The sequence below is a fragment of the Delphinus delphis genome, chromosome 19, assembly GCF_949987515.2.
Source record: "Delphinus delphis chromosome 19, mDelDel1.2, whole genome shotgun sequence".
NCBI lineage: Eukaryota > Metazoa > Chordata > Mammalia > Artiodactyla > Delphinidae > Delphinus > Delphinus delphis.
The window spans coordinates 30,711,833-30,733,992 of record NC_082701.1 but is presented as its reverse complement, the minus strand read 5'-3'; the positions used below and the strand labels follow the sequence as shown (position 1 = coordinate 30,733,992).

The 22,160-nt window shown below is 37.0% G+C and overlaps 1 non-coding gene across 1 annotated transcript; it reads left to right on the top strand.

Moving 5' to 3' along the window:
* Positions 1-7,425: 7,425 nt before the first annotated feature.
* On the top strand, positions 7,426-7,499 carry TRNAW-CCA (transfer RNA tryptophan (anticodon CCA)). Its single transcript has one exon. It is a non-coding gene; the product is annotated as a tRNA-Trp (tRNA).
* Positions 7,500-22,160: the final 14,661 nt, after the last annotated feature.

The following is a 22,160-nucleotide window of genomic DNA, read 5'->3' as shown; positions in this document are numbered from 1 at the left end:
GTACTATGTATAAAATAAATAAGCAGCAGAGATATACTTTACAGCACAGGGAAATATAGCATTATTTTGTAATAACTTTAACTGGAGTATCTATAAAAAATATTGAATCCCTATGTTGTACACCTGAACTAATATGTTCTAACTCAACTCTATGTCAATTAAAAAAAACCTCCCTAGATTTTTGTGGGGGCCATTTTCTGGAAAGAGTCCATGGCTTTTATCAGATTCTGGAAGGAGTTTGTACCCTGATATCAAGAGTAGCCTGATCCCCACTACATTTATATACTGACATCTTCTTAAACATCAAAAGTTTGGATTATATAGCATAAAGGCCAAAATCCCTTGTACCACCCCCAGCAACCCTTCCTCCCCCATCCCCAGTCAGGAAGGTTCAGAGTTGACATTTAATGTGTTCTCCCTAAAATGGAACCATTATTTGGAGGTTTTTTGTTTTTTGTTTTTTTGGCTAGAAAACACTTACACAAACCATCACAAAGGGTAGATATTGCCTCCATTTCACATATTTATAAACCAAGACATTAATTGTACTACTCAGTCTTATGACCAAGAAGTATAGAGCCTGGACTTATGTTCAGGATGTTTTGACTCAAACCTATAGACTCTCCTTTGAACTGTGCTGCCTCCTTACATCTACTCCCACCCCCAACCCCCATTTTTTCTTTCTTAAACCAGCCACATCTGAGCTATATCATAACAGCCCAATTGCTCTCTCTTTCCCCTCTCCAGTTGGTACTTTATAACTTACTTGGGCTCTCCCCACTACAAGACTTTAGGAAAGCAGTTCTTCAAAAATTCTTCTGGGTCCCACAGTGTCCATGCTTTATGCCTAATTACTATCCCTTGAACTCACCTTGGTCCGGAGAAGAGATCCTACTGAAATGGAACAATCTTATGAGGAGTAACAGACTTGACTCTTGCTTTTCTCTCTTTCTCCCTGACTTTGAAGATGGAGGACGGGGCCATAAACACACCATAAAGCAGAAATTGTCAGATTGGATAAAAAGCAAGATCCAACTATATGCTGTCCACAAGAAGCTCACTTTAAATATAAAGACATTGATACTTTAAAAGTTAAAAAAATGAATGAAATCTTGCCATTTGTGACAACAGGATGGACACAGAGGGTATTTTGCTAAGTGAAAAAAGGCAGAGACAGAAAATTACTTCATGATTTCATTTATATGTGGAATCTAAAAACTAAAACAAGTGAACAAACAATGAAACAGAGATATAGATACAGAGAACAAATAGGAGGTTGCCAGAGGGGAGGGAGGTGGGGAGAGGAAAGAAATAGATGAGGGAGATTAAGAAGTACAAACTTCTAGTTGCAAAATAAATGTCATGGGTATGAAATGTACTTTGTGGAGAATATAGAAAATAATTTTGTAATATCCTTGTATGGTGACAGATCAAAACTAGACTTACCATGGTGATCATTTTGAAATGTATAGAAATATCACATCACTATGTTGTATAACATAATGTTGTAGGTCAGTTATACTCCAAAAACAAACAAACTCATAGAAGAAAGATCAGATTTGTGGTTACCAGATGTGGGGGGTGGAGGGAGAGGGAATTGGATGAAGACAGTCAAAAGGTGCAAATTTCCAGTTATAATCAAAATAAGTACTAGGTATGTAAGGTACAACATGATAAATATAATTAACACTGCTGTATGTTACACGTGAAAGTTGTTAAGAAGGTAAATCCTAAGCATCCTCATTGCAAGGAAAAATATTTTTTTCTATTTCTTTAATTTCGTATGTGTATTTTTGTATTCTGTAATTTTGTATGAGATTATGGATGTCTACTAAACTTACTGTGATAATCATTTCATGACATATATAAGTCAAATCATTATGCTATACACTTTAAATTTACACAGTGCCGTATGTCAATTATATCTCAATAAAACTGGGAGAAAACAAAAGTAGGAAAAGAAAAAAATGTTTTTAAAAGTTAAAGGATGGAAAAAGATATACCAAACAAACACTGATCAAAAGAAAGCTAGAGTGGCTATATTAATAACAGACAAAATAGACTTCAAAACAAGGGATATGATCAAGAATAAAGAGGTATATTTTGTAATGATAAATGCATCGATTCATCAAGAGGACATAAGAAACCTAAATATTTATGCAGTTAATAACAGAGCTTCAAAATACATGAAGCAAAAATTGGTAGAAATGAAAGAAATCCACAATTATAGTTGGAGATATCAACACTTTTTTCTTTTTGTTTGTAATACAAGCATTTATTTATTTTCTTTTTAAAAAATATTACAATATTATATTAATTTCAGGTGTACAGCATAGTGACTCAATATTTTTATAGATTATACACCATACAAAGTTATTACAATATAATTGACCATACTACTTGTGCTGGACATTTATCCCTGTGACTTTTAGTTTTTAAGCGGTAGTTTGTACCTCTTAATCCCCTTCACCTATTTTGCCCATCCCTGCACGCTCCTCCCTTCTGGCAGCCACAAGTTCGTTCTCTGTATCTGTGAGTCTGTTTCTGTTTTTTTATGTTTTATTATACTTTTTTCTTTTTTAAGTCTCACATATAAGTGAAAATGTTCAGTATTTGACTTTCTCTAACTTATGTCACTTAGCATAATACCCTGTAAGCCCATGCATGCTGTTGCATATGGCAAGATTTCATTCTTTTTATGGCTAATATTCCATTGTGTATAATATTCCACATCTTCTTTATCCATTCATCTATCAATGAACTCTTAGGTTGCTTCCATACCTTGGCTATTGTAAATAATGCTGCAATGAACATTGCAGTGCATATACCTTTTTGAATTAGTGTTTTCATTTTCTTCAGATAAATACTCAGGAGTGGAATTGCTGAATCATATGGTAGTTCTATATTTAAGTTTTTGAGGACCCTCCATATTGTTTTCCACACCAGCTATACCAATTTACATTCCCACCAAAAGTGCATTAGGGTTCCCTTTTTACCACATCCTCACCAACACTTGTTATTTGTTCTCTTTTTGATAATAGCCAGTCTGAAAGGTGTGAGGTGATGTTTCATTGTGGTTTTGATTTGCATTTCCCTGATGATTAGTAATGTTAAGTATCTTTTTTTTTTTTTTTTTTTTTGTGGTACGCGGGCCTCTCACTGTTGTGGCCTCTCTCGGTGCGGAGCACAGGCTCCGGATGCGCAGGCCCAGCGGCCATGGCTCACGGCCCAGCCGCTCCACAGCATGTGGGATCTTCCCGGACCGGAGCACGAACCCGTGTCCTCTGCATCGGCAGGCGGACTCTCAACCACTGCGGCACCAGGGAAGCCCTGTTAAGTATCTTTTCATGTGTCTGTTGACCATCTGCATGTTTTCTTTGGAAAACTGCCAATTCAGGTCCTTTGCCCACTTTTAAATCAGATTTTTTTTAATATATTGAGTTGTATGAATTCTTTATATATTTTGGATATTTACTGTTAACCTCTTTTTAGACATATCATTTGCAAATATATTCTCCCATTCAATATGCTGTCTTTTCATTTTGTTGATGATTTCTTTCACTGTGCAAAAGGTTTTCATTTCGATGTGGTCTCATTTGTTTATTTTTACTTTTGTTGCCCTGGCCTGAGGAATCACATCCAAAAAAATATTGTTGAGACCAATGTCAAAGAATGTACTGCCTATGTTTTCATGGGAGTTTTATGGTTTCAGGTCTTATATTTATGTCTTTAATCCATTTTGAGCTTATTTTTGTATATGGTGTGAGAAAATGGTCTAGTTTCATTCTTTTACATGTAGCTGTTCAGTTTTCCCAACACCACTTATTGGAGAGACTATCTTTTCCCCATTGATTGATTTGTGGATATTGAACCATCCTATTGTCCCTGGAATAAATTTCACTTGATCATGATGTATGGTTCTTTTAATGTATCATTGAATTTGGTTTGCTAATACTTTGTTGAGAATTTTTGTGACTGTGGTCATCAGGGATATTGGCCCATAATTTTTTTTTTTGGTAGTGTCTTTGGTTTTGATATCAGTGTAATGCTGGCTTCATAGAATGCATTTGAAAGCATTCCCTCTTCTTGGAAGATTATATGTTTCCAGAAATTTATCCATTTCTTCTAGGTTGTCCAATTTGTTGGCATATAGTTGTTCATAATATTGTCTTATGATTGTTTTTCTGTGTTATTGATTATAACTTCTTTCTCTTCATTTCTGATTTTACTTGGGCTCTCTATTTTTCTCAATGAGTCTGGCTAAAGTTTATCAATTTTGTTTATCTTTTCAAAACAGAGCTCTTAGATTTGCTGAATTTTTCTATTGTTTTGTTTTTTCAGTCTCTTTCATTTATTTCTGCTCTGATCTCTATTATTTCTTTCATTCTACTAACTTTGGGCTTTGTTTGTTCTTTTTCTAATTCCTTTAGGTATAAAGTTGGGTTCTTTATTTGAAATTTTTCTTGTTTCTTGAGGTAGGCCTGAATTGCAATGAACTTCCTTCTTAGAACTGCTTTTGCTGTGTCCCATAGATTTTGGAAAGTTTTGTTTCTATTTTCATTCATCTCACAGAATTTTTAAAATTTCATCTTTAATTTCTTCAGTGATCCATTGGCTTTTTAGTAGCATATGGTTTAGTTTCCATGTGTCTGTATTTTTTCCAGTTTTCTTCCTGTAATTGATTTCTAGTTTCATACCATTGTGGTTGGAAAATATGACTGATACGATTCCAATCTTCTTAAATATATTGAGACTTGTTTTGTGACCTAGCACGTGATCTATCCTGGAGAATGTTTCATGTGCACTTGAAAAGAATGTGTAGTCTGCTCTTTGTGGATGGAATGTTCTATCAATGTCTATTAAGTCCATCTGGTTTAATTTATTGTTTAAGGCCAATGTTTCTTTTAAATTTTATTTATTTATTTATTTATTTATGGCTGTGTTGGGTCTTTGTTGCTGTGTGCAGGCTTTCTCTTCTTGTGGTGAGTGGGGACTACTCTTCATTGCGGTGTGCAGGCTTCTCATTGCAGTGGCTTCTCTTGTTGCAGAGCACAGGCTCTAGGCTTGCGGGCTTCAGTAGTTGTGGCACACAGGCTCACTAGTTGTGGCTCCCGGGCTTAGTTGCTCCATGGCATGTGGGATCTTCCCTGACCAGAAATCCAACTCACGTTTCCTGCATTGGCAGGCAGATTCTTAACCACTGTGCCACCAGGGAAGTCCCAAGGCGAATGTTTCTTTATTGATTTTCTGTCTGCATGATACATCCATTGATGTAAATAGGGCATTAAAGTTCTCTATTATTATTGTATTACTGTCAACGTCTCCCTTTATACCTGTTAATATTTGCTTAATATATTTAGATGCCCCTATGTGTATATATGTTTACAAATGTTATATCGTCTTCTTCTATTGACACCTTATTCAGTATGTAATGCACCTCTTTGTATTTTCTTATAGTCTTTGTTTTAAAGTTTACTTTGTCTGATATGAATATTGCTACCCCAGGTTTTTTGGGGTTTTCTTTCATTTCTATTTGCATGGAACGTCTTTTTCCCATCCCTTCTCTTTCAGTCTGTGTGTGTCTTTAGCTCTGAAGTGAGTCTCTTATAGGCAGCATATAGATGAGTCTTGCTTTTATTTTTTTTTTAACCCATTCAGCCACTCTGTCTTTTGATTGGGGTATTTAGTCCATTTACGCTTAGAGTGATTAGTGATAGGTATGTACTTATTGCTATTTTGTTACTTGTTTTCTGGTTGTTTTTGTAGTTCTCTGTTTTTTTCTTCTTTTAGTCTCTTCTCTTGTGATTTGATGATTTTTTTTTTTTTTAGTGTTATGTTCGGGCTCCTTTCTCTTTGTTGTTGTTGGAGTTTCTTTGGCATTTATTGAAAGTTTTTGGTTTCTGGTTACCATGAGTTTCATGTATATTGACTTCTACATGTATCTGTTTTAGTTGATAGTTGTTTAAATTTGAACACATTCTAAAAGATCTATATTTTTTATTCCACCCTCTACGTTTTATGTTTTGATGTCATATTTTACATTTTTTGTATCCCTTAACTACTTATTGTAGTAATAGTTGATTTTATGACTTTTGTGTTTTAATCTTCATCCTAGGTTTTTAGGTGGTTAATCCACTTCCTTTACATATATTTCCCTTTACCAGTGAGATTTTTTTTTCTTCGTGTATTTTCTTATTTCTTGTTATTGTCTTTTCTTTTTCACTTAAAGAAGGCACTTTAACATTTCTTTTAAGGCCAGTTTTGTAGATGAACTCTTTAGTTTTTGCTTGTCTGGGAAACTACCTCTCCTTCAATTCTGAATAATAACCTTGCTGGGTAGAGTACCCTTGGTTGTAGGTTTTTTCCTTTCAGCACTTTAAATATATCATGCCACTCCCTTCTGACCTGCAAACTTTTCACTGAAAAATCAGTTGATACCCCTAAGAGGGTTCCCTTGAATGTGACTCTTTGTTTTTCTCTTTCTGCCTTTAAAATTCTCTCTTATCTTTAACTTTTGGTATTGTAATTATGATATGTCTTGGTGTGTATCTCTTTGGGTTCATCTTGTGTGAGACTCTCTATGATTACTGGAAATAATTATCTGTTTCCAAGTTAAGGAAATTTACAGCCATTATTTCATCAAATACATTTCCTGCCCCCTTCTCTCTCTTGCTCCTCTCCTTTTGGTACTGCTATAATGTAGTGTTAATTTGCTTGTTGTTCTACATGTAGTTGTAGTTTTGGTGTGACTGTGGGAGGAGGTGGGCTCCAGCTCTTCCTACTCTGCCGTCTTGAGCCCTCTTTCTCAACACTTTTTCTTAGTACATGATGAAACACATGGACAGAAAATCAGTAAGTATATAGACTTGAACAACATTATCAACAAATTTGACCAAATTGACATTTGTAGAATGTCAACAGACATTCTCTACAGCAGAAAGCATATTCTTTATAAGTGCACAAGGAATACTAAGATAGATGATTTCTGGGCTATAAAACAAATTCTAATAAATATAAAAGGACTGAAATCATATGAAATAAATTCCCAGAACACAACAGAATTAAACTAGAAATCAAAAACAGAAAGGTGTCTGGAAAATTCCCAAGTATTTGGTTTATAACAACATACTTCTAAATAATCCATTTTTCAAGAGAGAAATCATAATGGAAATTAGAAAATGAGTTGAGTGAAAAAGAAAACATGATATATCAAAATGTTGGGTATGCAGCTAAAGCAGTGCTTGGAGGGAAATTTATAGCATGAAGTGCTTCTGTAAGAAAAAAAGCTCTCAAATCAGTTATCTAAATTTCAATTTTAATAAACTATGAGGAGAAAATCAAAACTAAGTAAGAAGTAGGGGGAAAATAATAAACATAAAAGCATAAATTTATGAAATACAATTAAAAAACATAAAAACCAGGACTTCCCTGGTGGTCCAGTGGTTAGGACTCTGTGCTTCCACAGCAGGGGGGCACAGGTTCGATCCCTGGCTAGGGAACTGGGATCCTGCATGCCATGTGGCACCGCCAAAAAAGCCCAAAGACAAAAACATAAAAAAACATTTCTAAAAAAGCCACTTCTGGAGTGGTGAAGGAAGGGCTTTTAAAAATTCACTCTTCCATAAAGCAATGAGAACCCTGGCAAAAATTATCAAACCCAACTTTTTCAAAACTCTACAAATCCTTGAAACAATCCAAGGAACATCTATCGAATAAAGAGAGTCAAATTTCAGTAAGAACAGTGAGCTTTGTGGCATTTTAGCTGTCCTATTCCTTCTCTCCTCTCCCCAGCATAAACTCATTGTGACTAGCCTTTTCCCCTGAGGGTAATGTCAAAAGGAATGAGCGGCAATTGTTTAATATTGCAGCTGCTTCAGGTGATGATAATACCTGAGATAAACAAGAAACTATCAAAAAAAGACTTGAAAAACTGGGGAATGATAAGTTTATGGGAATTTTCAAAAGTTCTAATATATTCTTGTGAATCTAGGTCATGCACATGTGCAGGGAGGTGTGTATGCCCAGGAAAGATACGAGATGACTGAATCTCTCATCTCTGGCTGATCTTGAGGCTCTGACAATCATGATGTGAAGGCTAAGACAGAGTTATAAAGTGTCTGCCAAAAAATTGACAGTGTACCTCAACATGTTCAGAGAGCCTTAGACAAAGGCTGAGAGACTTATTGGTTTAGGGGATTTAAGGAAATCTCTATCCAATCATTAGCTGACCAACAAGTTAACCAACTAAGCAGACTTCAGTTGGCACACATGACAAAGAATACAGACTTTACAGAATTAGTTCAGAAAAGTCATTAAACAAATAAGCAGCAGCATCACCACCAACAAAGAGCAACAAGAAGCCCTGGAAAGGAGGGAGGGAGTTGTCACTTTATATTATTTTAAATGTCCAGTTTTCAACTAAAACTTACAAGACAAGGAAAGTATTGTCCCTACACAGGAAGAAAAGCAGTCCATAGAAATAGTCTCTGAAAGAGCACAGATAGTTGGAATATTTATGTGCATCTAGTAGTTTTTATATAAATATGTCCAAAGAACTCAAAGAAACCATATCTAAAGAACTAAAAGATCATATGAGAATGATGTTGCACCAAGTATAGAATATCAGTAAAGAAATATAACATTTTTGAACAAGAAACAAATATAAATTCTGGAGTTGGAAAGATTAATAAATGAAATGAAAAATTCACTAGAGAGGCTCAACAGCACATGAACACTGGCAGAAGAAAAAATCAGTAAACTTGAAGACAGTCTGATTTAAATAATTCATTCTGAGGAACAGAGAGAAAAATAGATTGAACAAAAATGAACAGAGCCTCACAGACCTATAGGACACAATCAATTATACCAACAGTTAAATAAGGGGAATCCCAAAAGGAGGGGAGAGAGAGAAAGGATTAGAAAAAATATTTGAAGAAATAATGGCTGAAATTTTCCCAAATTTGATGTAAAAACTATTAATCTACATTCCCAAAGAGCTTAATGAACTCCAAGTAGTATAAGCTCAAATGAGAATCTGGAAAGCAGCATAAGAGAAACAATTTTCATGTACAAAGAATTCTCAATAAGATTAACAGCTGATTTCTCATCAGAAAATATGGAGACTAGAAGGCAGTAGTATGACATATTTCACGTGCTGAAAGAAAAAGATTGTCAACCAAAAATTCTATACCAGCAAAACCATCCTTTAAAAATGACAGATAGGGCTTCCCTGGTGGCGCAGTGGTTGAGAGTTGGCCTGCCAATGCAGGGGACGCGGGTTCGTGCCCTGGTCCAGGAAGATCCCACATGCCGTGAAGCAGCTGGACCCGTGAGCCATGGCCGCTGAGCCTGCACGTCCAGAGGCTGTGCTCCATAACGGGAGAGGCCACAACAGTGAAAGGTCCGTGTACCACCAAAAAAAAAAAAAAAAAAACATAAATTAAGGCATACTCCAAAAAAACCCAAAAACTGAGAGACTATGTCACTAACAGATCTTCCCTAAAAGGGAGACCTTCATGTTGAAAGAAAAGGACACAAGACCAACAAGTTAACCAACTAAGCAGACTTCAGTTGGTAAAGGTAACCACATAGACAAATATAAGAAAGCGTAATTTTTTGTAAGTCTTTTTTTCTCATATATGATTTAAATGACAATTGTTAAAAGTGAGAATTTAAAACTGTGTTAATGATCTTATAATAACTAAAGATGCAATTTATATGACTAATAGTATAAAAGAGGGGGCAGAGAAAAGAGCTATATAGGAGCCAGTCTCTTGAAATTAAGCTGGAATTAATATGAACTAGATTAATTTAAGTTGTTAATTGTTAAGATTTTAATATGTTAATTGTAATCCTTAGGGCAACCACTAAGAAAATAACTCGAAAGAAAAAAAGAAAGAGAGAGAGAGAGAGAGAAAGAAAGAAAGGGAAATGATAAGGGTACATTAGAAAATATCTAACATAAAATAAGGCTGTAATAGAGGAACAGAAAACAAAATGACAGAATACGTATAGAAAACAAATAGCAAAATGGCATATGTACATTCTACCTTGTCTGTAGCTATATTAAATGTGAATGGATTAAAAACACTGATCAAAGGGCAGAGACTGGCATAATGATTTGGAAATACATGATCCAATCGTATGCTATCACTAATAGACACTTCAGATTCAAAGACGCAAATAGGTTGAAAGTAAGTTGATAGGAGAAGATATACCATGCAAGCAGTAACCAAAAGAGAGCTAGAATGGTTCGACTAATAATATTAGGCAAAGTAAACTTTAAGACAAACATTGTTATAGAGACAAAGGACATTTTACAATGATAAAAGTGTCACTCCATCGGGGCTTCCCTGGTGGCGCAGTGGTTGAGAGTCTGCCTTCCGATACTGGGGACACGGGTTCGTGCCCCGGTCCTGGAAGATCCCACATGCCGTGGAGCGGCTAGGCCCGTGAGCCATGGCCGCTGAGCCTGTGCACCCGGAGCCAGTGCTCCGCAATGGGAGAGGCCACAACAGTGAGAGACCTGTGTACCGCAAAAAAAAAAAAAAAAGTGTCACTCCATCAAGCAGACATAACAATTCCTAAATTCAAGAATAAAGTAACGAACATTACTACTGACCTTACAGAAATAAAAAGGATAATAAGGGAGTGCTATGAAAAATTATATGTCTGTAAATTAAACAGTTTCAATGAAATGGACAAATTCCTAGAAAAACAAAAACTAAATCTCACTAAAGGATAAATAAAAAATCTAAGAAGAGCTATATCAGATTGAATTGTTAATAAAAAAATTCTTCCCTAACACACAATCCAACTTAAAAATGGGCAGAAGATTTGAATAGACATTTCTAGAGAAGACATACAGAGGCCAACAGGTACATGATGCTCAACGTCAGTTATTATCAGGGAAATGCAAATCAAAATCACAATGAGATATCACCTCATACCTGTTAGAATGACTTCTACAAAGCCTTCTTAAATACAACGCCAAAAATACAAGCAACTAAAGGAAAAGTAAGTTGGATGCCATCAAAATTCAAAACTTCTGCACTTCAAAGGACAATATCAAGAAAGTGAAAATACAACTTACAAAATGAGAGAACATATTTTCAAACCATATATCTGACAAGAGACCTGTATCTGGAATATACACATAACTCCTACAAATCATATGTATTAAAAGATACACAACTCAAGTAAACAAATGGGCAAAGATCTGAGTATACATTTCTCCATAGAAGATATACAAATGGCCAATGAGCACATGGAAAGATGTTCAACATCATTGATCATAAAAGAAGTGCAAATCAAAACCACAAAGTGCAAATTTCACCCCACTAAGATGGTTATAATAAAAAGACAGATAATAAAAGGTGTTGGCAACAATATGAAGAAATTGGGACCCTCATACACTGCTGGTGGGAATATAAAATGGTGCAGCTGCTTTGGAAAGCTGCAGTGGAATTTCCTCAACATGTTAAACATAAAGATACCATATGATGCAGAACTTCCACTCTTCGGTATTTACATGGAGAATTGAAAACATATATCCACATAAAAACAGCTAGCTTCATACTTGGTGATAAAATATTGAACACTTTCCCAAAGATTGGAAATCAAGAAGAATATTTGTTATCACAACTTCTATTTGACTTTATACTTGAAGGTCTGTCCAGTGAAATAAGGCAAAAAAAAAAAAAAAAATGAAAAGCATAATTTGACAGGAAGAAGTAAAACTATCCTTATCTAGAAATAAAAGCAAAATTAAACAAATTGAACCTAATCAAACTTATAAGTTTTGCACAGCAAATGAAACCATAAACAAAATGAAAAGAAAACCTACAGACTGGGAGAAAATATTTGCAAATGATGTGACCGACAAGGGCTTAATTTCCAAAATATACAAACAGCCCATATAACTAAATATCAAAAAAGCAAACAACGCAATAAAAAAAATGGGCAGAAAACCTAAATAGACATTTCTCCAGAGAAGGCATATGGATGGCCAATAGGTACCTAAAAAGATGCTCAACATCGCTAATTATTAGAGAAATGCAAATCAAAACTACAATGAAGTATCACCTCACACCAGTCAGGATGGCCATTATTTAAAAATCCACAAATAACAAATGCTGGAGAGAGTGTGGGGAAAAGGCAACCCTCCTACACTGTTGGTGGGAACGTAAATTGGTGCAACCATATGGAAAAGAGGATGGAAGTTCCTTTAAAAGTTAAAAATAGAGTTACCATATGATCCAGCACTCCAACTCCTGGGTATATATCCAGAAAAAATGAAAACTCTAATTCAAAAAGGTACATGCACTCCAATGTCCACAGCAGCACTATTTACAATAGCCAAGACATGGAAGCAGCCTAAATGTCCAAAACAGATTAATGGATAAAGAATACGTTATATAGATAGATAGATAGATAGATAGATAAACTGGGACTCATGAAATTACTAGTAGGAGTACAAAATGATACAGCTGCTTTGGAAAAATGGACACTTATAAAAGCAAAACATTTACACACACACACACACACACACACAAAGAACCAGATTGGAAAAAAAAAGTATTTGCAAAACACATATCTGATAAAAGTATTTGCAAAACACAGGGCTTATATCCAGAAAAACAAAGAATTTTTACAACTCAGTAATCATCAGACCAACAACCTTACTTTTTTTTTTAACATCTTTATTGGAGTATAATTGCTTTACAATGGTGTATTAGTTTCTGCTGTATAACAAAGTGAATCAGCTATACATATACATATATCCTCATATCTCCTCTTGCATCTCCCTCCTACCCTCCCTATCCCACCCCTTTAGGTGGACACAGAGCACCAAGCTGGTCTCCCTGTGCTATGCGGCTGCTTCCCACTAGCTATCTATTTTACATTTGGTAGTGTATATACGGGCATGCCACTCCCTCACTTTATCCCAGCTTACACTTCCCCCTCCCCGTGTCCTCAAGTTCATTCTCTACATCTGCTTCTTTATTCCTGTCCTGCCCCTAGGTTCTTCAGAACCTTTTTTTTTAGATTCCATATATATGTGTTAGCACATGATATTTGTTTTTCTCTTTCTGACTTACTTCACTCTGTATGACAGACTCTAGGTCCATCCACCTCACTACAAGTAACTCAATTCGTTTCTTTTTATGGCTGAGTAATATTCCATTGTATATATGTGTCACATCTTCTTTATCCATTCATCTGTCGATGGACACTTAGGTTGCTTCCATGTCCTGGCTATTGTAAACAGAGTTGCAATGAACATTATGGTACATGACTCTTTTTGAATTATGGTTTTCTCAGGGTAAATGCCCAGTAGTGGGATTGCTGGGTCATATGGTAGTTCTATTTGTAGTTTTTTAAGGAACCTCCATACTGTTCTCCACAGTGGCTGTATCAATTTACATTCCCACCAACAGTGCAAGAGGTTTCCCTTTTCTCCACACCCTCTCCAGCATTTATTGTTTCTAGATTTTTTGATGATGGCCATTCTGACTTGTGTGAGATGATACCTCATTGTAGTTTTGATTTGCATTTCTCTAATGATTAGTGATGTTGAGCATTCTTTCATGTGTTTGTTGGCAGTCTGTATATCTTCTTTGGAGAAATGTCTGTTTAGGTCTTCTGCCCATTTTTGGATTGGGTTGTTTGTTTTTTTGATATTGAACTGCTTATAAATTTTGGAGATTAATGCTTTGTCAGTTGCTTCATTTGCAAATACTTTCTCCCATTCTGAGGGTTGTCTTTTCGTCTTGTTTATGGTTTCCTTTGCTGTGCAAAAGCTTTTAAGTTCCATTAGGTCCCATTTGTTTATTTTTGTTTTTATTTCCATTTCTCTAGGAGGTGGGTCAAAAAGGATCTTGCTTTGATTGATGTCATAGAGTGTTCTGCCTATGTTCTCCTCTAAGAGTTTTATAGTGTCAGGCCTTACATATAGGTCTTTAATCCATTTTGAGTTTATTTTTATGTATGGTGTTAGGGAGTGTTCTAATTTCATTTTTGGCATGTAACTGGCCAGTTTTCCCAGCACCACTTATTGAAGAGACTGTCTTTTCTCCATTGTGTATTCTTGCCTCCTTTATCAAAGATAAGGTGACCATATGTGCATGGGTTTATCTCTGGGCTTTCTATCCTATTCCATTGATCTATATTTCTGTTTTTGTGCCAGTACCATACTGTCTTGATTATTGTAGCTTTCTAGTATAGACTGAAGTCAGGGAGTCTGATTTCTCCAGCTCCGTTTTTCTTTCTCAAGATTGCTTTGGCTATTCGGGGTCTTTTGTGTTTCCATACAAATTGCGAAATTTGGGGTTCTAGTTCTGTGAAAAATGCCATTGGTAGTTTGATAGGAATTGCATTGAATCTGTAGATTGCTTTGGATAGTATAGTCATTTTCACAATGTTGGTTCTTCCAATCCAAGAACATGGTATATCTCTCCACTTGTTTGTATCATCTTTAATTTCTTTCATCAATGTCTTATACTTTTCTGCATACAGGTCTTTTGTCTCCTTAGGTAGGTTTATTCCTAGGTATTTTATTCTTTTTGTTGCAGTAGTAAATGGGAGTGTTTTCTTAATTCCTCTTTCAGATTTTTCATCATTAGTGTATAGGACTGCAAGTGATTTCTGTGTATTAATTTTGTATCCTGCTACTTTACCAAATTCATTGATTAGCTCTAGTAGTTTTCTGGTAACATCTTTAGGATTCTTTATGTATACTATCATGTCACCTGCAAACAGTGACAGTTTTCCTTCTTCTTTTCTGGTTTGGATTCCTTTTATTTCTTTTTCGTCTCTCATTGCTGTGGCTAAAACTTCCAAACCTATGTTGAATAATAGTGGTGAGAGTGGGAAACCTTGTCTTGTTCCTGATCTTAGTGGACATGGTTTCAGTTTTTCACCATTGAGAATGATGTTGGCTGTGGGTTTGTCATGTATGGCCTTTTTAATGTTGAGCTAAGTTCCCTCTATGCTTACTTTCTGGAGGATTTTTATCATAAATCGGTGTTGAATTTTGTCGAAAGCTTTCTCTGCATCTATTGAGATGATCATATGGTTTTTCTCCTTCAGTTTGTTAATATGGTGCATCACACTGATTGATTCGCGTATATCGAAGAATCCTTGCATTCCTGGGATAAACCCCTTCATCCTTTTAACGTGCTGTTGGATTCTGTTTGCTAGTATTTTGTTGAGGATTCTTGCATCTATGTTCATCAGTGATATTGGCCTGTAGTTTTCTTTCTCTGTGACATCTTTGTCTGGTTTTGGTATCACAGTGACGGTGACCTCGTAGAATGAGTTTGGGACTGTTCCTCCCTCTGCTATATTTTGGAAGAGTTTGAGAAGGATAGGTGTTAGCTCTTCTCTAAAGTTTGATAGAATTCGCCTGTGAAGCCATCTGTCCTGGGCTTTGGTTTGTTGGAAGATTTTTAATCACAGTTTCAATTTCAGTGCTTGTGATTGGTCTGTTCATATTTTCTATTTTAGTCTCGGAAGGTTGTGCATTTCTAAGAATTTGTCCATTTCTTCCAGGTTGTCCAATTTATTGGCATATAGTTGCTTGTAGTAATCTCTCATGATCCTTTGTATTTCTGCAGTGTCAGTTGTTACTTCTCCTTTTTCATTTCTAATTCTATTGATCTGAGTCTTCTCCCTTTTTTTCTTGATGAATCTGGCTAATGGTTTAACAATTTTGTTTATCTTCTCAAAGAACCAGCTTTTAGTTTTATTGATCTTTTCTATCGATTCCTTCATTTCTTTTTCATTTATTTCTGATCTGATCTTTATGATTTCTTTCCTTCTACTAACTTTGGGGTTTTTTTGTTCTTCTTTCTCTAATTGCTTTAGGTGTAAGGTTAGGTTGTTTATTTGAGATGTTTCTTGTTTCTTGAGGTAGGATTATATTGCTATAAACTTCCCTCTAAGAACTGCTTTTGCTGCATCCCATAGGTTTGGGGTTGTCGTGTTTTCATTGTCATTTGTTTCTAGGTATTTTTTTATTTCTTTTCTGATTTCTTCAGCAATCTCTTGGTTATTTACTAGTGTATTGCTTAGCCTCCATGCATTTGTATTTTTTACAGATTTTTTCCTGTCATTGATATCTAGTCTCATAGCATTGTGGTCAGAAAAGATACTTGATATAATTTCAATTTTCTTAAATTTACCAAGGCTTGACTTGTGACCCAAGATATGATCTATCCTGGAGAATGTTCCATGAGCACTTGAGAAGAATGTGTAATCTGCTGTTTTTCGGTGGAATGTCCTATAAATATCAATTAAGTCCATCTTGTTGACTGTATCATTTAAAGCTTGTGTTTCCTTATTTATTTTCATTTTGGATGATCTGTCCATTGGTGAAAGTGGGGTGTTAAATTCCCCTACTATGATTGTGTTACTGTCGATTTCCCCTTTTATGGCTGTTAGCATTTGCCTTATTGAGGTGCTCCTATGTTGGGTGCATAAATATTTACAATTGTTAGAGCTTCTTCTTGGATTGACCACTTGATCATTATCTAGTGTCCTTCTTTGTCTCTTGTAATAGTCTTTGTTTTAAAGTCTATTTTGTCTGATATGAGAATTGCTATTACAGCTTTCTTTTGATTTCCATTTGCATGGAATATGTTTTTCCATCCCCCCTACTTTCAGTCTGTATGTGTCCCTAGGTCTGAAGTGGGTCTCTTGTAGGCAGCATATATATGGGTTTGTTTTTGTATCCACTCAGCCCGTCTATGTCTTTTGGTTGGAGCATTTAATCCATTTACATTTAAGGTAGTTATCAATATGTATGTTCCTATTACCATTTTCTTAATTGTTTTGGGTTTGTTATTGTAATATTTTCCTTCTCTTGTGTTTCCTGCCAAGAGAAGTTCCTTTAGCATTTGTCATAAAGCTGGTTTGGTGGTGCTGAATTCTCTTGGCTTTTGCTTGTCTGTAAAGGTTTTAATTTCCCCTTCAAATCTGAATGAGATCCTTGCTGGGCAGAGTAATCTTGGTTGTAGGTTTTTCCCTTTCATCACTTTTAATATGTCCTGCCACTCCCTTCTAGGTTGCAGAGTTTCTGCTGAAAGGTCAGCTCTTAATCTTATGGGGATTCCCTTGTATTTTATTTGTTGCTTTTCCCTTGCCGCTCTTAATATTTTTTCTTTGTGTTTAATTTTTGATAGTTTGATAAGTATGTGTCTTGGCGTGTTTCTCCTTGGATTTATCCTGTATGGGACTCTCTGCACTTCCTGGACTTGACTGACTATTTTCTTACTCATATCAGGGAAGTTTTCAGCCATAGTATCTTCAAATACTTTCTCAGTCCCTTTTTTTCCCTCTTCTTCTTGTGGGACCCCTATAATTCGAATGTTGGTGCATTTAATGTTGTCCCAGAGCTCTCTGAGATTGTCCTCAACTCTTTTCATTCTTTTTTCTTTATTCTGCTCAGCGGTAGTTATTGCCACTATTTTATCTTCCAGGTCACTTATCTGTTCTTCCACCTCAGTTATTCTGCTATTGATTCCTTCTAGAGAATTTTTAATTTCATTTATCGTGTTGTTCATCATTGTTTGGTTGCTCTTTAGTTCTTTTATGTCCCTGTTAAACGTTTCTTGTATTTTCTCCATTCTATTTCCAAGATTTTGGATCATCTTTCCTATCATTACTCTGAATTCTTTTTCAGATAGACTGCCTATTTCCTCTTCATTTCTTTGGTCTGGTGGGTTTTTACCTTGCTCCTTCATCTGCTGTGTATTTCTCTGTCTTCTCATTTTGCTTAACTTACTGTGTTTGGGGTCTCCTTTTTGCAGGCTGTGGGTTCGTAGTTCCCATTGTTTTTGGTGTCTGCTCCCAGTGGGTAAGGTTGTTCAGTGCGTTGTGTAGGCTTCCTGGTGGAGGGGACTGGTGCCTGTGTTCTGGTGGATGAGGCTGGATCTTGTCTTTCTGGTGGGCAGGACCACGTCCGATGGTGTGTTTTGCGGTGTCTGTGAACTTATTATGATTTTAGGCAGCCTCTCTGCTAATGGGTGGGGTTGTGTTCCTGTCTTGCTAATTGTTTGGCATAGGGTGTCTAGCACTGTAGCTTGCCTGTCGTTGAGTGGAGGTGGGTCTTAGCATTGAGATGGAGATCTCTGGGAGAGCTTTCACCGTTTGATCTTACGTGGGCCCGGGAGGCCTCTGGTCGACCAATGTCCTGAACTCAGCTCTCCCACCTCAGAGGCTCAGGCTTGACACCCGGCCAGAGCACCAAGACCAGAATGCAGACTATGACAAAGGAATCTAACTGTGTTACAAATAACTTACATAACCACACTGAAGGGATTGAGAAAGTAAGGAGCCAACAGAAATAACTCTGGAAAGCAGTGTTTTGATAGAAACTGAAAGCTAAAGACAAAAAGAACTGTCCACAAACACTGTACTCTGGTTGGTAAATTCATTTCTCAGAGGGGTATGGATTAGCAATTCTGAAACTACTTTATATGTATACTAAGGTTGAAGAAATAAGTAATCATACTGTAGAGAACAAGAGCAATGTTTCTCACTGTCTGAGAAAGAAGTTACAAAAAGGAAGGGAGGTAAAGGTGGGAATGAACCCTGTGGTGCTGGATCAGAGTTGGAGTTAATGATAAAACTCCTGGGTGTTTTTTAAAATATGTATAAAGACAGAGTCAGACATGAATAGAGGTATGTAAGTATATGTCTATGTATGCGTGAGTACTATCCCTACATACATTTCCCAGCTCTGTCCACCGAGAGAGTCCAGAAGCAGTCACTCTCCAGGAGAAATGAGCATTCCCAGTACCCGGACGTGGTTTGTAAATATCATCCTTCATTATAAGGGATCAGGCTCCTTGAGGAATTGTTTTATTTCCTGGAAGAAACAGAATGGAACCTCTTAGAAACCGCTGGGCTAGCTAGCTAGCCAAGGGCAATCCTGGGATGGGTGCACCTATGAGCTGTTAACAGTCAAGATGCTCAGCAGTCCATCAAGGGGACCTGGGCAGGGCACCAAGAGCATCTGCTGCAAGTATCCTTTGGAGAGGTGATCCCAGGAAATACTTGTATAACAGTGCTATTTACAGGCCAGCTTACTCAGGGCACAAAGAGCATAAGCATAACCTTTCCCCAGTCCCTTCCAGGCAGTATGTCAATAGGTAGAACAGGTGGGACCACATGGGTAGTACCACACGAACATTATCAGAATCAGTAGGAGAATAAAACAGGTCAGCAGTACCCAGAAACTCAGCCTCTGAAGCAGTTGATTTGTATGTCCTAACCAGATCTCAAATGCCTTTTCTCAAGAAACATACTCAGCTTTTGATAATTAATTGCTTTTATCTTGGGCAGCCCCATTTTCCCTACAATGTGTCCCAACAAGTTAGCCCAGGTCTTCAGTGACACCTCAAGACTTGGAGCAGTAGGAGTGTTCTAAATGGTAGGACTCTGATGACATTGGCTCCTATGGTCCCTCCTCCTCCAAGAAGAGGTTTCAATTTTTGGAAACACGGGGACTTTAAAATTTACCTTCCATGCTCCTCCCTTTCTTGGTATTCTCCTGGAAATAAGAAGAAATTTATCTCTTCAATAAATTCTAATGCCAGCACTTTCTGCCAACTACAAGATTCTTCCAAGTTTAATCTCATTAAAGTCCATTGACTTTCCCCAAATCAGCAATGACCTTTTGAAAGTCTATATCTATATCTACACAATAATTATGAACCAAGTTTTTCTATTGCCTCAAAAGAATCATTTGGCTACAGCTATTAGGGTTGAAATTAAGTGGCATAGAAAGTATTTTGAGTAAGGATTCTCAGCAATCCTTTCTGAGCCCCTACCCTACTAAGATATGGTAGTTATGAGTTTGCTCCACAATTTATTGATTAAGTCACTTAGTTCAACAAATATTTATTGCTGGTCTTCTGTGTGGGGGCCACTGTGTAAGTCCCGCAGATATGTGATATATACTAAACATTCTCTGACCTCATGAAATTTACATTCTATGTAGATAGATAGACAGTAAACAAATAAAAAAGTAAAACATGGTACAATATTTGGTGGTCAGTTCCATGAAGAAAAATAAAACAAGGAAGGATAATAAGAATTTTGGGAGGAGAAGAGTTTGAATTTTTTTTAAGGGAAATCAGGAAACACTCAATGAGATGGCCAAATTTAAGTAACACCTGAAGATGATGAGGAAACAAGGCATGTGGAGATCTGGAGAGTGAGCACCACAGGCAGAGGATTCAGCCATTACAAAGCAGGGTCCTGGGGCATGGGTGTATGTTATATTTATTCTCAACTGTATTATAATTTATGTGAATAATTATAGTAATAGATATTGCTAAATTAAAACTAACTCCAAGCTTCCACTCAGCAAAGCTGATGAGATGTTCAGTGTCAGTCATTATTGAGCGTCCTTCCCACTCCTTAGACTCAGGGAAGAGTCCCTGTGCCCTGGAAAGGGGCCTCCAGTCCACTGCGGTCATTGCTGGCATGGTCATGGCCTGAGCTCACTGCAGAGCAAGCTGCTTTCTGCTCATGACGTCCATCTTCCTCATGACCAACTTGCCCCCCCAAGACTGTAGCCTCAGGGATCAGTCCCCGATAGGCATGTGCTATCCCCATCAGAGGTCCTGCCCCATCTAGGAATGCTACATGGGAGCTGAAGTTCCCTGCTTCTTGGACCTACATCTCGGAGCAATCCCTCCATCAACACGGGCTTCAGGAATCAAACTACTAGCCTCCTGTCTTAAACCCTGGGGATATGTTGTATACAAAATAGTCTCTGACCTCATGAAATTTACTTTTTTTTCCTGTGTAAAAATGTTTATTTGTACTAATGCTTAGAATATAAGAACTGAAAAAAGAAAGACACCTCAACTCCAAAGGGACAGTGAATTAGGGCCTGCCTGCAGCCAAGAGGGAGCACACTCCAGGGTGTCCTGGTACGGACTGTCCACCCTACTACTGAGTGTCACCAGGCAGAAAATTGAAGAATCAGCGTGTGAAGATCTTACCAGCTGCTAGCAAGTGTTGAAGGAACGAAAGGGAAGCCAGGATACACAGAGCAGGAGGCCAAGGCTGCCAATTCAGTTCAGGGCAGGAGCTGAATGTCCAGGTCCAAGAAGAACAAAAGGGGATTTTGAAGGTACACTTCCATTCCTCACCCCCCAATACCTCAACGGAGCTCCCCAGCCCCTGTGAGCTAGGTTTGTTTGTCAGTTATGCTGTTGGTGGTGGTGGTAGGCTGGTTGGTTGGTTGGTTGGTTTATTATTTCTTGGTTGTTAAAAGCAAAGGCTTATTAATTTCCTGGGAGGCAAGGAAAATACAGGACACAAAGCTTTTAACTGCTCTCTTGAGGGAGGGTGGAGGGAAAAGTATTTTTATCCTTTCAACAGAAGAAAATGAGTTAAGATCTTAATCACGTTAATCTACCACATAAACATCTTTGGAGTCTTCTCCAGGCTCTCCATCTCCAGGACCACCAGTCACTACCTTGTTCCAGGTTACTGTTATTTCTTACCTAAATGATTGCAACAGGTTCCCTCCTGATCTCTCTGTCTCCAGTCTTGTCCCCTCTAACTGTTCTCCATACTGATACCAAAGTGACCTTTCTAAGGCAATAATCTGATGAGGCTTAAAATTTCTTTGCCAGTTAAGAACTGAGAAAAGATTCGCCAGCATTTCTGGGAAAACTCTTCTTTCTCTCCTGTGAGATTCTCTGCCTTCCTACGAAGGTGGTTGTGTGCCATTTTGCCTCCAAAGCAGCCTGGAGGAGGCTTGGCAGGGAGAACTGCAGGGTAAAGAAATCCAGAACCACTGAATTAAATCAACCCTGAAGTCTGCCCTATCTCTGGACTTCTTGTTAGCGTTTTCTTTTTGTTTCTAATATTTCAGATGATCAAAAATATGGAACAGAGATTGCACAACAATGTGAATATACTTAATAGTGAACTGTACACTTAAAATGGTTAAGGTGTTAAATTTTATGTTGTGTATTTTACCACAGTTTTTAAAAAACATTACAAAAATGACAACAAAAATATGGAGAAATAGTATAATGACCACCTATATTGTATATTTGGATATTACAGTATCCAACTTGAAAATTTCCCTATTAGTTAAGCCAATTCGAGCTGAGTCCAGCAGCAGAAGCCAA